The sequence below is a fragment of the Crocodylus siamensis genome, chromosome 13 (assembly GCF_052110815.1).
Source record: "Crocodylus siamensis isolate JL-2025a chromosome 13, ASM5211081v1, whole genome shotgun sequence".
NCBI lineage: Eukaryota > Metazoa > Chordata > Crocodylia > Crocodylidae > Crocodylus > Crocodylus siamensis.
In genome coordinates, this window is record NC_143407.1 from 6,926,522 (window position 1) to 6,943,604 (window position 17,083).

General features: G+C 43.8%; 1 pseudogene; it reads left to right on the forward strand.

Moving 5' to 3' along the window:
• Positions 1–1,253: 1,253 nt before the first annotated feature.
• Positions 1,254–10,484, forward strand: LOC149853790 (acidic mammalian chitinase-like; annotated as a pseudogene).
• Positions 10,485–17,083: the final 6,599 nt, after the last annotated feature.

Consider the following 17,083-nt stretch of genomic DNA (forward strand, 5'->3'; position numbering starts at 1 on the left):
ATTACAAAATGACATTTTTGTACCAGCCACCTCTATTTTTCAAACATGATCACTAGATATAATGATCGGATTACTCTGTGCAGCTGCTCAGAGGTGTGAATCTTCAATGACAGTCTTTTAAAAAAGGAACACCTCTTCAACCTATTTTCCTGCTGATGAAACATGGGGAAATATAAGTTACTTAATGAAACATGGGGAAATATAAGCTTGACAGGTTAGTATGGGCTTGGTCGGTCCAGCACAAAGCCTATGCACATCTTAAATCTAGCATACATAGCATTGAACACCCTCTTTCCAGTTCTGACACATTACTTTCTGACAAGTGTGTAGGTTTACACACTATTTTAGCTGCTGGGACTTAAATTGAGTGATGCATAGCATCTGTTGTGGCTCTCTGTTTAGCAGCAAGTTTTCTCCAAAGGTTTATATGCTTGTATATCAGATGCCATCGAATACCTGCAGGGGCATGGATGGAAAGAAAAATTAGGTGAATACAGAGGCATGCGCACATCTTGCAGGTTCAGTGTAGAGCATAGTTCTGGCAAGATGTCCCCTTTTAGCACTGCAAGAAAACATAACTATTTAAAATGTGATTTTTTTTAAAACACTTGTTGAGCACATACAGGGGGCTGATATATAAAACATGCTTAGCTACACCCTTTGCCTCTCCTGTAGCAGGGCCTACTCACAGACTGAATTTAATGCACATTAGCAAAAGCGCATTTATGAATGTGTAGATGCGCCCACCGCGTATTAAGCAGTTATTAACTTGGTCTGAGGTTGATTAAGCATAAACGGTCTCTATTTCAGTTAATTCCTAATGCAGTCTCTTTTCCTTTGCTGGCTTGGCAATTTTGCTGCAGTTGCGGCTGGTTAAGAATATCTCATCTCTTTTTTCATTCGCATATAGCTGATCAATCTTCAGGACAGTAAACCTTTGTTACATGACAGAAAAGGAGAGGAAAGCCTAAAGGAAATAAAGGATGAATAGAAGAAATTGCTGGATCCAAACTTCAGCTGGTGAAAACCAGTTTAGCTCTGTTAATCTCAGTAAGCAGGTTTCATGCCAGCTGAAGGTTTAATCCAGTTATTCCTCTTTGTTCTTTGCTTCTTCCTTTCTGTCTTCCCTGCCTTTCACTCAGTGCAACAAATGATAGGTGAGTTGAAGAATGGACTAATATCTTTCTGGAGATTCTGTATTGGAGAGGAATAGGGAGCTGTAGAACTGGTATCTTCTTCTTCAGGGCTGACCCATGGCTGTATCTATTGCTTGTGCTGAGACTGTCTCTAAAAGTGGTAAGCAAGATTATCCTTTGTGCAAACCCTAATTGTCCTGGTCTAGAGCAAATATTTCATTGCAAGCTGTTCTTTGTGGGAAGGGAATGCCCTGACCTTAGGCAATACCTAGAAAAAACAGTGTCCTGCATTGTTTGTCACGGGGAAGATTGGGGGTGGGAAGGTGCTTGAATGGGACAGGTGACTGACTTGCAGGTATTAGTGCCACCAGAGTGAATACTAGTACCAGTGCAGCATTGCATAAGCAGAATTCATGAGTAAACCTCCATTTGTGCTGAGAACTGGTGCATCTGTATGTGTGAAAGAAGTTGGATTTTCCTCCTTTATACTTTTGAAGCTTGGTTCCAGTGAAATTACTGCTACCAACACTGGTGAGAGAAGAATCAGTTTTCTGATTGCACTCTCATCAATGACCCTTGAGACAGCCGCTCGGAACGAGGCAGGCATTTTCTTTCCTAACTGGCTCTGATTTGCTTGTCTCCTTCCAGAACCTAGCTACAAACGTGTGTGCTGCTTCAGTAACGGGGCCCAGCACAGGCCAGAACCTGCTGAACTCTTCCCAAACAATGTGGACCCCAATCTGTGCACCCACTTGACGTATGCCTTGCAACAATGAATGAAAATCACGTTGGAGCCTATGAATGAAATGGTGAACACAGACACTATCCAGAAATTCAAGCATTGAAAAAAAGGTCAGTTCCTCCCAATGGACAAAATCTAAAACAAATACTCATTATGTCAGAAGAAACTGAAGTAGCATTCTTTTCTATCAAGTATGATGCAAGGATGGGAGGCATATAATAAAGCATTCCTTTGCTACAGGATAAGAATTGCATAGAATATGTTATATAGTCATACTCGCATTAAAGGGCTCCATTTTTCAACCTGATGAGATTTCACTCATAAGAGTAATCATGTTTTATTTAGTGGGGTACTCATGTAAGTATGCATCAGTGTCAGTCAAACCTACAGGTCTATCATACACTGCATTTAACCCCCTTTTTTACATTATAATAGTTTGGATATTTTACATTCCTTGAAGCGGGACATAGGCAGACAAGGTTCTTTGGGTAAATCTGATATCTTTTATTAGACCAACTCAGATAGTTGGAAAAATTCGTCTTAGCAAGCTTTCAGGTTTAAATCCCCTTTGTCAGGCCAAGGAAGCATCTGCAGCTGGTGTGTGCACTTTAAATGTTGGATGATCCATTGTGTGTTGACTGACTAGTCCAGATCGCAGTCCTATTTATCATCATTATTTTTCCTGAATTTAAACCAACCAATCCACTGCTCTTCATCTCTCAACTAAGTGCGTCATTCAAAGGAAGGGGATTACAGCACCTTCTTGCCTCCCACAGAGTTGTGAGGTCTAATGAATATTTTGACACCCTTGAGATTCCTGCAATGAATGCTACTCAGATTCTTTTTGTTATTCTTCAAACAGGGCTCACTGCAGGCCATGGCTCTGTTCTTCTTTTGGGGTGGCATCCACGCAGTGCATCCTATCTCTATATGTCGGGGAGAGACTTGCACTGAAAGATATGGAACAGGAACCCAATGGGAAAAACCTGTTAGAGTTAAGTTCAATAGTCCAAGAAAAGCTTCACAAGTATGCCAAGTGCTGGTTATAGATGCGTCTAGTTGATAAGAGATGATTCCTTAAAGGATTGTATGCACTTTCTCTTGCTGATTTAACGCTGTTTAATACTTTCCTTAAGTGTTGACAAGTCTGGTCTCTGGTCTGGTTTGTGGCAGTGAGGCGAGCAGAGGTAAAGGAAAGCAGGGTGTGTTATAGCACCTTACATGCTCTTGAGTGTTATGAAGGCCAGGTGGGATCACTGCTGAACAGCCTTGACTTACTTTAGTGATAGTCTATGCGTAATCTCCTGGTCATTTGTCACCTTCTGAAGGCCATGTGTGTTGGTGTTTGATACCCTGCCTGGCTAGGACCTATCAGGAGCCAGAACTGGGACAACGCCTGTTGATATCAGTCCTATTGATTGTATTTCTTTCCAGTTGCCGAGATGATCTGCGAGCCAAGGGGATTGAGGCTTCTGAAGCAGGATCAGCCATCAAAGTTATGTAACCTTGCCATATCCAGGCGGCTAGTCTAGGAAACCAAGGAGCAAAGTGAAGACCAGGTGTTTGGACCGGTGTGGCAGCAGGATTGAAGACAAAGTTTTGCTGTTGACTTTGACATGTCCAGGATTTGCCTGGGGTGTTTGGTGTCTGAGTGAGTGTTAATGGGAAAGCATTTTAGACAAAAATGGGAGGGTGTGGTGGAGCACAGTTGGGGTGCTCACCACCTGATGTGGACTGCAGCTGGCTAGGGAAGAGCTAGCAGTGAAGGCAGCTCGGAAATACCCCGAGGGTCATTTTTTTTAAGGGGGAAGGTGTGTGGCAGAGCACCGGGGTCCACTGCGGGGCTATTACAAGCTCCATGGGAGCTTGCTTGCAGAGCAGCTGGGAACCCCCCCCACCTTGGAACCAGTTTAAAGGGGAAGGGGGGGGTGGCAGAACACAACTGGTTGGTGCCTGACACTTGAAGAGATGGCAGCAGGTATTGCCCCAGCCCTGATGACAAGTGGTCATTTTAGATCCAGGCCAGCAGAGCCAGAGGCAGCAGTTTGCTGCCTGACGCCGTCGAAGTAACATCTCCTGGTGGAGCTGCTGCTCTTCATCTTCAATTTAAAGTGAGCACCCAGTCTCACAAGTCATTTTGTTGGTGTTAACAGGATACCCATGTGCGAGGTCTAAGTGTGAGTCACTCCAGAAGTCTGATGTGCATGGCTTTTCTACTGGTCTTTGAGACTTTTATAGCATCTAGCTGGAACTTTACTGTCAAATTCCAGTGCAAGTGCAAAATGGCTTATTTATATGGGGGTGGGGAGGAAGAGGAGGCAGGCTGTGATTACACCTTTAACACTGAAACCCAAAGGATATGGGTTCAAAAATTTAGCCACAACAGACTAAATGGCATTTTTGGCATTTTAACAAGTTCACAATTGGACACAGAAAAATAACTATTTCCACTGACCTACCTTTCCTTTTTCTTCTCTTGTATCATAGCAATGACAAGCTGGGCGCCCTGCTGGCCATTGGAGGGTGAACCTTTAGCACTCAAAAGTAAGAACTTTTTCCTTCACTTACAGAAGACACACAAGTCTACGTAACAAACTGCCCACTTCGGCCGCTAGTGAAGTCAACCACAGCTTTCCTACTGATTTTGGCAAACGTAGAATTAGGTCCCTGATGACTGGTATAAAGATGGTGTATCTGCCTGGATGTAGATGATAGTGCCAACTAAATGGCAGGCTGAATGAGATGATGCTCTCAGTGCAGTTGTTAACACGGGTTTGGTAAGAAAATAAGGACAAGGCAAGATACAGCGATCGTTTATAAAAATGTAGAGAAGGGATAGGCAACTGAGGCATCAGTGGTAAGAAAAGAAAGGGTTTGGTGAGGAAGGGAATTACTATAAAAAACACCCCCAAGGTGGATGTTGCTAGAGCTCAGCAAATTATTTAATTTTTTTTTTCCAGGAAGCCTAGGTTGAGGAGCATACTCATATATAGGTTTGCAGAATTGCTCCTTTGAGCAAACTTAAGATTTTTTTTCTGTTCTTGTTTTAATGTGATATGTTCTGTTTTACAATTTAAGATGGCTTTGGGTTTTTCAAGTACCCTTGGAATGATTATTTTTTTAAACTTTTAAAAAATTCTAAAAATCAAAATGAAATGAATAATTTCAGATGGGAGGACTTGGCTTCTTTCTGTAATTTCTTCTGATGCACATCTGTCACAGCTATCAGCATTGTCCAGGAGAGAACTTCCAAAGGGGTGAAAGTTGTATTACACAAAATGGTGACATGATGAAGATGCAGGAATGGGAATGGGACTACTTCCACTGCTTTCATTAGATGTTGAATCAAACTAACAGTGAAGATAATGACCTGGTTAAGGTATTGATTGACTAAATTGATCAAAACAGGAATCTGACAGTGGTATCCGTGCACACAAGATAATGGCAAGGAACAGGATAGGAGGAAGTTTGGTGAAGATAGTTGGTGCTGAAGGAGGAATGTGAGGAAGAGGACGGACTGGTGCTCATGCTCCCAAAGTCTGTGATAACAGCACTTGTGGAAAACACTTATTGTATAGTCACTTATAATATGAACAGAAATGGGGGTTTAAATTATATGGATCAAGGCCATTTTGAAATGAACATAATGAGCCTTCAGTTGTATGTGTTGATGGGAAGAGGATGAGCACTAGTGCGAGATTAGTCCTCTTCTTCTCAGGTTCACTCAGATGGTTGCCTCACAAGGGACTCAGCAAACCTTCATTGACTCCGTAATTGTGCATCTCCGCAAATTTGCGTTTGATGGGATTTACCTGGATTTCGAATACCTGGGATCCCGAGGAAGGCCTGCTGAGGACAAGCATCACTTCACCGTCTTGGTTCAGGTGAGGAATCGCTGGACTTCGGCAGTCATGCCGTATGTGAGCTGAAATCGGACAGTCTGGAAGCATGGAACTGTGCATCAGCTGGTCTTGTATTGATGCAGCATGAAAATCATTCACTTTTTGGCTCCAGGAATACGACAACTGTAGAAATCGGGTATCTGGACTGCTTAGGGCATTCTCTTTAACGTCTCTGAGGATAATTTGGTGGGGAAGGGTTGTTCAGAAGATAACTGAGCTACTAGAAAAAAGGAGGAAGCTGGCATGTTTGCACATAGATGCAACAGAACAGGGATAACATTTTGACCAGGGTGACGAACAACTAAATTCTCTTTTTAGGAAATATTGGAGGCCTTTACAGCTGAAGCTGCAAGTTCTGGAAAGCTCCGGCTGTTGATTACAGCTCCAGTATTTGCTGGCAAAGCCACTATTGATGCTGGCTATGAGATTGCTGAGATAGGGAAGTAAGTAGTTTGGTTTGCATGTTGTGCATTGAACGCTACTGGCTGGGCTGTCCGCTGCCCTAAACTTTGTGCTGTCATTTACACCTGGAGAATACAAAGTGCCATTGATTTTCAGATTTTTGTACTTGCACTCCCATTGATATGAACAGCTGTGGATATAATTTGCTATGCCAGGCATAAGGGGGTGGAAATTCAGACTCATTGCCAAAGATTAATATTGGATGATCTGTTAAGCGTTGACTGAGCCTATCCTGTCATCCCATTCCTCACGGTTCGTTTTGCTGCTTTGGCTAAATTTAAGCCAGGCTCCTAGATTTCATCAGTGTGATGACTTACGGCTTCCATGGAGGCTGGGATACATTCACAGGACACAACAGCCCCCTACATCAAGGCTCTGCTGACCAAGGTGACTTCATATTTTTCAATTATGTAAGGAAACAGGCAGCAAATTCCCTCTGCCCCAAGAGGATCTCTTGAGAGTGACAGGTACTGACTGTGAACATTTCCCATGTGTCTCTGCAGAAATATGCCATGGAGTACTGGCGTGATAATGGTGTCCCAGCTGAGAAGCTCCTCATGGGTTTTCCCACCTATGGGCACACCTTCAGGCTCACAAGCAGTGACGCATCTGTGGGAGCCCCAGCATCTGGGGCTGGCTCTTCTGGGCCCTATACCCGTGAGGCTGGATTTTGGGCTTTCTATGGGGTAAGATGCTTTTACAAGTTAGGATTTGCAGGGAAGATGGTATAAGCACCAGGGCAAGTGGAATTATTTAAATCTAAGATTCCTGTTTTGGACCTGGAAGTACAAGCAGACCATATTCCCAATCTAAAGTTTTATGTCTGGGCTTGCAGACACAGCATAGCTACTGCTGCAGAGAGCTCTGTGTGAATTGCAAAACTCACCACAGAAGTTGAGTAGATACCTGGTCCTCTAGTCTGTGCTGAGCTCATGCCTGCTGCAGCTGTTTTGCTTTCATGACACAAGTGGGTTGATCTCAATCTGCTGGGGCATGTCTGCAGAAGCTGTTGTCTATGTCCTAGAGCATGTATACAGCAGATCATCTCATTTATTTCCGAGCAGCTGCAGGAGAACAAGATGAACAGGAACAGCTAATGTGGATTTGCCAAGGCCTAGTGCTCCTGCATATTGCCAGGTGGAGGAAAAGGGATCATGTTATAAGAATTAGGCCCATTGACTTCAGTGGAGACACCCAAGGCTGTCTAATGATCTGGAATTAGAGGTCCTAGGAAATATAATTTTATGAATTACAAATGGCAGATTCTTCTTTTGTTTGGGAGTCCCTGGTGCAAATTAGAGTAAGGCTGCTCTAGATCTAGATTTGGCTTCAGTGGAGACCTTAGGGCCATTCCAGCAGGCAAGGGATTGATGGAGTATGGCAGTGTCCTGGCCACATCCCCCAGCTGTCAGGAGAGGAGGAAGCTGGCTGCCATCACCAAAGGATACCGCAGCATCAACCAAGTCATAAGTGACCACTTACACTGTCAGATTGGCACAGAGCAAGTTAAAGGGAGAACAGGATCAGATCCACTGACTTTACCTTCTGACTTTTGAATGAGGACTCTTGCTTTTTAACACCACTCTCTTCTGCAGATTTGCACGTTCCTACAGAGTGCTGAGGTGAATTGGACTGATGACCAGAAAGTCCCATATGCCTACAGAGGGAATAAATGGGTTGGGTTTGACAATATTTGCAACTACAAACACAGAGTAAGGCCTTTAATGCTTTAAAGTGATCTTTACTTTAACTTATTTCCTGCTGTTGGCTTATATTCCATGCTTTTTAAGTAATATTTTAGCAGGCACATGTCGTCTCAAGCTATTGTGATTATGATAGGAGTATATCACAGAGCAACAATTTTTGAGCTGGGACACTACTGTCTGGCCGTGCTGTGATGCATCACTGTCCAACAAGTTAATGATGCACATGTTTGCATTGTGTCTCCTGGAGAAAAGGGCTGTGGGAACTGAATGGAGTCATTTGATGTTTGTGACAGGTTAAGTACCTGAAGGATAACAATTTTGGAGGATCCATAGTTTGGGCAATTGACCTAGATGACTTCCTGGGCACTTTCTGTAATGAAGGAAAATATCCTCTAATAAGTGAGCTGAAGAGACTGCTTGAAATGAATGGTAAGAGGATGGGAATAAGGATTTGGCGCAGTAGAATTAGGAGGCCTGGGAAATGAGTCATCTTGCAGTGAAAGACATCCATGTGGAAAGAGCCATAAGAAGGCTTATGAATTATTAAAGCCCTCTGCAGTCTTTCGAATAGATATGAAGAACGTGTGCTACCCAGGCTTTCTGCTTGTTCTCTGTATGGAAGTGAATATCACTCTGATTGATAGGTCATATTTAAAAAGAACAACAGGTTTTTCATTTGTTCCCAAATGAAAATGCAGGGATTGCCTACATGAATCACATGATTTGTCTGATTTCTTTATAAGCTTTGATGTAACCAAGATCACCAAGTTGGTTTCTTGATAATGATAAGCCCCTGACATTTTGAAAGAGCCTTCTCAGTTCATTAACACACAGAATGTAAGTTAAATAGAGAAATATTGCTTGCTTTATTTATATAAATGGTGGTATGGAGCCACACTAAATACAATCACTGCACTGTCTGCCATGTTCAGACTTATGGCCCCTTTGCAATGCCAGAGGAACTAAAGAGGTCGATGTGTAAATGAAGATCACACCAATTTGACTTCAGGGGAGGTATACCAGCTGGCAACACCTACATTATTCCCATATTTAGATGTTTTGAGGCATATACTCCCAGGGATTATAGGTAATAGATTTAGCATGTTTGGAGCTGGGTTTTTCTCTCTCGTGTAAAATGGTCTCCTGTTCTATTCTGCAGGCCCGGTTCCCTTCTAAGTAGAAGGTAGAAATACTCTCAAATGCACCACATGACTGCATGGGCTACTCCCTAAACAGTCTGCTGGATTTGGGGGGGGGGGTGGTATTCATGCAACCTATTGATAGCCTAACTGCCTCCATCATTTGACAACCCTCCCCAAGTAACAAAAATGACCAAACTGTTTCAGATCCAGGAGGCAGCCAGTAGAGCAGTGTGCAGTATCTTTAGGACATTGTTACCTGGCACAGCAGATTTCCCAACCAGATGTCGCCTCACTTCCACCACTGTCGTACCGCTGTAGTGCTGTCGGGTTTGGTCTCTGGTAGAGGTCCATTCGGCTTGCGTCCCGAAGAGGAAGCGAGTCAATGGAAACTGCACAACAGTCTTCATGGCTATTTCTCCTTCCATGTTTCCTGGCACAAAGCAGTGTTTGACACACACCGGAGTAAGGATACTCTAAAATGGATGTTGCTTCAGTAGAAAATGAAAGTGCCATTTTAACAGGGAGGGGAATGATGGAACAAAGCAGGGACCTGTTCACAGCTTCTCCGCGCAACCATGCATCCTACCACTAAGGCTGCCAGATGTGGGTAGGGCTGGTTCTCCATCATTATTGACTTCCCTAGTGGCACATTTTAACATTTTAGCTGGTCTCTTGTGCAGCTGGGTTGGCATAAAGCAAAATAAGGAAGGGACAGGATCTGTCCCGTTGTCTTTGCTTTCTGGCTTCTGGGCCATCACATTTTAACACCCGTCTTTTCTGCAGATTTGCACATTCCTACAGAGTGCTACAGTATCCTGGATCGATGACCAGAAAGTCCCATATGCCTACAAAGATAACGAAAGGGTTGGATTGGACAATGTTTGCAGGTACAAGCACAAAGTAAAGTCTTTAACACTTGAAAGTGATCTTTACTTTTACTCTGCTCCTGCTGCTAGAATGCATTTGGCTTAAATTCCATGCGTTTTAGAGCTTTATTTGTTAAATGAACATATTGGGAGACATGTGCATGTTGTAATAAACCATTGTGAATATGAGGTGACTATTTCGCAGGACATTTGTTTCTGAGACGGGACACTCCTGCGTGCAAGTGCTGTGATGTATCGCTATCCGATAAGGTCTGATTTCAGTGTTTGTGTTGTAACTCTTGGAGAAAAATATTGAGGAGACTCTACTGAGTCATTTGATGTTTGTGGCAGGTCAAGTACCTGAAGGAGAAGAAGTTTGGAGGAGCCATGGTCTGGACAATTGACCTGGATGACTTCCTGGACACTTTCTGCAACGAAGGAAAATATCCTCTGATAACTGAGCTGAAGAGACTGCTTGAAACAAATGGTATGATGATGTTGATGCTGATTTCTGGCCCTTATAATTAGGAGGTTCAATAATCCTTTTGTAGGTTGCTAGGATGAAAGTCACTCATGTGCAAATGGCCATAACAGGGCCTTGGCATGGCTATATTCTGAATTCAGTCCTCCTGTATAGGTATTAAGAATTTAGGCACTATAATGTCTTTGTGTTAGTTCTTTATACAGAGAGACATTTCAGCCCAGATGCTAATATTGGAGTCCCAAATTGTGGTTTCTACTGAAAAGCTTTCAAGTTTCTGGCTACTAGGAGTAACAGCTAGGGCACAGGAGGTCTTACGAATCGATAGTTAGAACAAGCATCCAAACAAAAGGCCCAAACCTAGAATGACCGAGGCCAGGATCCAAGTCTTGTAGTCAAGACTGTGCCAGTGATTAGCAATAGAGAATCCAAGATATTGAGAGCAGTTGCGGAGGAATAGATCAGGGGCCAGAAACAAGGCTGCGGGAGAAACTGGAGGCTAAGCTGTAGCAGGAGCTGGGAAGCAAGGCTTGAAGGTGACAGGATAAGGCATAGCTAGAGGCTGGTGAAGCACTGACAGCCAACATCTTTTGTCTTCCTGGTTCCTTTGCCAGGCTCAGGAGAACCAGAGAAATGACCAAGTTACAAAATGAAGTCAATTTATACAGCTCTGGCTGAGGCCTAGGCCCTCTAAACCAGGGCCATGGATGGTCTACTAAACTACTTTTTCAGCGCATTGCTCAGTGTGTGCTATTCACCCCTACACGGTGCCAGATCTGCAGAGGGCAGGAGTCTGCTGCAGCACCGGTATTTATTGGTGCTTCATTGCTTTCCTGAAGCTCTGCAGACTCTCACTCTTACCTCTGCAGCCAGGTTCAATCCCAGGTGATCAGAACCGGGACAGTCTTTTACACATCAAGAAGCAGAGGCCTAGAAATGTAGTTGGCCTCTCAAGAACATGTGTGTCTTTGGAGCCTGTCTGCATATGCAATGTTAATACACTGGAAACTGTTGATCGTAGAGCCAATTGTTGTGGGTTGTCCTGAAGACCAATCTTGCATTCCACATGAGACTACGACTGAGGCTTCGGTGGCTACCACGCCTTCTACAGATGGCAGATCAACTACCCCAACTCCCTCATCTAACAGAGTTTTGTTCTGGAAACCAGATGGTACGTATGTACACCCTGACAGCCACACGCAATTTCACATGTGTTCTCATGGCAGAAGATTCACCTTCACCTGTTCAGCTGGCTTGGTCTTTGATGAGAGCTGCATGTGTTGCAACTGTCCCAAATGTTAACACCACCTCTGGCTCAGAACAAACATCACGTAGCCCTCAGAACCCGCTATGGCATCCCCCTCTCTTATAAATAAAACCAGCAGGTAGGGATAGAGTATAATAGCTGTGTTGTCCTTCCTCTATTTTAATGGAAATAAATAATATTTTCAGTGATGTAATATCTTCCCTGCCATTGCATCACAAACAGCATACACCTCCTATTCAGCCAAGGCCAAATATAGTAGGCAGGCACTTCTCAAGATAATTTCCTATAGCTCGGATCGGTTTCCTTCGTGATCACTGTTCTTATAATATCTTATAGTAAGTATGTATCTCTTAGAGGGATGCTTTTTATGCATGTCTCAAAAGGAAAGTGATTATCCTTATACCCATTTTACAGGTGGGTTTGGGCACAGAGTAAAAGTGGGTTCCTTAAGTTGTCACAGAAGATTAGTGCCAGACCTGGAGACAACCTAGCTCTCCTGACTCCTTGTCTAGTGCCCCGACCACTGCATCACATTGACTTGCAAGGTCTGATATGACTATGCCTGGAGTGTTTGATAGTGCAGATGTGGGAAAGAGTTTGATCCATGTCCCAGCAGCTGGCCTGTGTCCAGCGCCATGGAGGTGATGGTGGCTCTGATACTTGGGGTGCTTATCAACACCCATTATTCTGTGGGTAATCCTGTGGGCCAAGTTCTGTAGACCCGTTTGGTGTGGCATCTCTACAACACATCCTTTCCCCATGTCAGCCATTCTGCATCTGCATCTTTATTTAAAACACCCAGCTATTTGCCTCCTGCTTGCATCTGTTCCGGAGTAAATTTGGACCATGGTGGTACGAACCTCTGTAGCTTGTAAGGTTCTGGCTTCTCCTCCATTTTGCACAATGCCACTCCTTATGAAGGTTGTGTGTACTACAGGGTCCATTGCACTCTTTATGGGTTTGTGGTGAAGAGTGGTTGGCCGATTTCCCCATTTCCTGTCGTCATTATCGTACCACTGCTGTCTCGATCCTGCCTAGTATCTACCAACACAGTCCCTTCTGCATCTCTGCACCCCTCCTTCCAACTTTCCATATCCACATTCTTTTGCTCTGCTTCCATTTCTAACCTGGACACCCTGATAGTTGGCTGACAGCATAGCATCCTTCAAAGATGAACCCCTTGGGCTTGGTTTTCTGTGGGTAGTTTCAGATTCCCATCTTTCAACTTCCCATTTCCTCCTCCAACACTTGGATTCTTTCTGAAGCCGTGACCAGGGCAACAGATACCTTACTTGCTGCTATAGGCAAATCCTTGCCAGACTAGGATACTTTTCCTTCTTTTCAGCAAGCTTTGTACCTGTTACCCATTTATCTCACTAAACGCATAACTAGCCATAGGGATTTGGAGCCTTAAACAACTTTGCCCAGACCAGAGGCACTCATTTTTGCAACAACTGCCCAATAATGGAAGGCAGAGGAAATTTCTGTGGCTGGACAGTGAACACTGGTGGAGAAAATTTATGTCTTTCACTCCTCTCATATGCCCTCTCCACTTCTCTTATACACAACTCTCCATTTCACTGACTTGCCCGCTCAGGAATACTGGAACTGTTACCCAAAGAGTTGTGCTTACGGTTAATCAGGGTTGAGACGTGAGACACAGGAGTTTGACCCTATAAAGCACATTTATTAAGAGGTAAACACAGTGCTTTAATAGGCAGTGAGTTAGTTATCTTGCTAAGCAGACATCTTCTTCTAAGAGTATTGGTCAGACAGCCCTTAGGCTCCATGAGACAGCACTTCAGCAGTCTTGAAGGTTGGTTCAACTACACTCTTCACCCTTGCCTTTTAATTAGCTTTATTTAATCTATTGTGCGAGTATGCCTTTTAATAAATCCCTGTGTCTATTGGCCTATACCCTATCATTGCTCAATTCTACACAGACTTCACTCATGTCCATACAGAGTAATACTCTGGTAATCTTTTCCTGACAACAGAATTAAAAAAATCAGCTAAGCCTTAGTTGTTGCAAAGTTTGCTAACTTTGCCTCATGGCTGTTTGTGCAATCTGTTGCTAAGCTCAGGTCTTGCTGCTATGGTTAAGGAATGAGGAAATGTGGCTGACGGCTTAACGGTTCTGATAATGAAAGACCTGTTGGCCTACAATATGAACAGGTGTCATCTCAGTTCTTGCATCTGAGAGGTCCTAACTTAGGTAGGGGATTGTCATGAGCCTCGCAATATTTTGAGCTGTTTAGGGCATGCCACGCATGCGTCCCTGAATTAGATGTGCAGATATGGAGTTGTAAGTGGATTGAGCCTGCTGCTTCTTTCAGGTGGGCTTTGGCCCCTGGTGGCGTCTTCAGCTTGTCTTTCAAAGAACACATGCCTTAAGCTACACCCCAGCAAACAATACACCAAATCAAACCCTTCCACTTTGTCTCAGGCACTCTAGGAGGGACTCTTTGGCTCTGGTTCCCAGGTGAGCAGCTTGGCTGCTTCTGGCAGCAAGCAGGGAAAAGTAATTGCAAACCTGGTGGCAACTGGCCAGTTTCCCTTATGACCAACCCTCTGGCAGGGTTATAGCATACGTGCTTACTAGCACTGAAGCCAGATCCTTACGTATTTACCCCATTGCACCATTAATTAAAAAATGAAACTCTTGCATCCAGTAGACTGCTGACGCAGACTCAGAAAATGGAAATAAATGAGTGGAAATAGGGTCAATTTGGACTCATGCATATACAAAAGGGCCTTGGCTTTATGTGTGAAGCTGAAGTCCTCTACCCAGAAAACAACCGAAGGACAGTGCTGTTTTGAAATTAACCCTTATGTGCTATAATAGTGGATGTGGGACAGGGTCTGTATGTCTGTACATGATGTGCTGGGTTGTCATTGATAATGACGTGCTTAACCAAAGTGTGTTTAAGGGTTTAAAAATATGTGTATATAACGGTGCTTCTAGCAAGGGATGTGTTTTTAATTTTACAACACTCATTTTTACTCATCAGCTGTTTCTCAGAGTTATACAACATACAAAAAAAAGTCATGCCTACCCCTATAGGCATGAGTTTAACCTAGGTTAAAGAAATGTTATTGCATAACAAATTGCAGGTCTTGTTAGGATGCAAGGTAAAAAGATACTAGTCACGGTGCATCGCCATGAAAGTACTGTGCAGAGAGTTTTAGAAAGAATAAAAAAGGCTGGAGAAAATCATTGGAGGAAGGTGTTCTTTGGATGGTTCCCCTAGTAATGACATGGGTTCATCAGTCAGTGATGGTGGATATTGCGGCTGTTCTACTGATTGGTGGTGCCTTTTGCCTTGTGGTTGTAGAGACCAATGTGAGACTTGCAGGTCCTGTCACGGGTGGTACGTGGTGTTAGAGGCTGCTGTACTGACAGGCTGTTTCCTTTGGTCGCATTTCTGTTGGCATTTAAGTAACCGTTTCTCGTTGTGACGTTGGATCCATGATTGAGAAGGGAGCACCACTTTGTCCTGTCTCCTGCTAAGGCTTCCAAAGGTTTGGGTCGATTCCAAAAGCCTTCATGTTCTGCTTGCAGACGTCTTCGAAGCATAATTTCGGGCAGCCTATTCTTCTCTCCTCACCTGCAATTTGCCTATACAAGATGTCCTTCAGGATGTACCCATCTTCCATCCTGCGGAGATGGCCAAGCCAGCATAGGCACTGCTGTTTGAGTAGTGCAACGACGGTTGCTAGATTAGTTTTGGTTTTGGTCCCCCACAGCCACAGGTATCTTGAATGTAGTGTTGCACCCAGTAGTTTAATTCGTAGGCGGAAAAGTATGTTTGATAGCACGCTTGTGTGGAATGTGTTGTTGGATGAAACAAATGCAAAGAAGAGTGTGGCTGCTAATGGAAGAGCAGCAGTTGCTGCAATAAGTTTTGCAGGGACTCTTAGTGGCAAGCTAACAAATACCTTGCCAGTTGATACGAAGAACTTATGTCCCAACTACTAGGGAATGCGATCTAGTAGGTGGTGTAGGACAGGAATTGGGGTAGTGGGAGACCAAGCATTGAGGGGGATGGTGATTACTCTATAGAAAGTTCACCAAGGAGGAAACTATAGGCCAAAAGGTCTTTTATTATGAGGACTATGAAACCTTCAGACATATTTCCTCGTTCCTTAACCACAAGAGCAAAAACTGAGTTGAGCAACACGTTGCACGAGCAACCATGGTGCAGAATTAGCCAACTTGGTAATAGCTAACGCTAAGCTGAAGTTTTTATCCCTGTTGTCAGCTGGAAAAGATGTAACAGAATATCACCTTGTATGGGCATGAGTGACAGGTGAGTTAGAGTGCACAAGGGTTGAGTGAAAGCCAATAGGGATACGGAAATTATCATAAAGCATGCTTATGCATTAGATTCATTAAGTAAAGTGAATAAAGGGCAAGTTTGTAAGGAGTGCAGTCAGACACGCCTTCAAGACTGCTGTCCTGCAGACTGTAAGGGCTATCTGATGAATCCGCTTAGGAGAGGACCTTTTGCTTAGCAAGGTAACTAACTCGCTGTTTGTTAATGCACTGCATTATTTCCTAATAAACACGCTTCATAGAGTGGAATTCTTGCCTCTCCTTGCATGTCTCAACCCTGACTATGCCCTAAATATAACTTTTTGGGTAACAATATCTGTTCCTATCGATTGTATTTTTTTCCCAGCGGCCAAGGACAGCAAGGTTTTTGAGGCAGGATCAGCCGCAAAGGTTATGTAACCATGCTGTATCCCAGAGGGATAGTCTAAGAAACCAGGGAGCAAAGCCAGGACTGGGTACTTGGAGTGATGTGGCAGTAGTATTGAAGGCAAAGAGTTTTGCTGTTGACGTCAGCATGTCTAAGGTTTACCTTGGGTGTCTGCTTGGGTGTCAAAACGGATTACGTGGCAATAGGGGTTGGGGAGGAGTAGGGAGGAAGATGCCCTTAGTAACATCTCATGTCCCCCTCCATATGTTGTCTCTTATTTCAGTGGATCAAACACACTGAAGTCTGTGTTTTTCCTGCACTGTGGCTAATTTGCCCCAAAATCCAACATAGCTGTCCACAGCTATATCATTCCAGTGTTGGGGGGGGCCTTTCTCCAGCTCTTTTCCTAAACTTGGTTCTTGTGTCCAGAATAAAGGATGTGACTGGAACAAAGTGGCCTTCTACCTTTGCTATGTGTCTTAAGAAAGGGCAGCCCAGGGCCTGGTAATTGGAGAAATTAAAACAAGATAACAGCACCATTGCTGAGCCCCTTGGGGAGGTTTACATTCTGTCTGCCAACAGCTGGGCATCTAGACAACATGTATTTTGGGCTTGTTGTAAGGTTTAGTTCCTCTGAGAAACAACCATTCCTACTTTTGCTCCCAGGCTTCCCCTT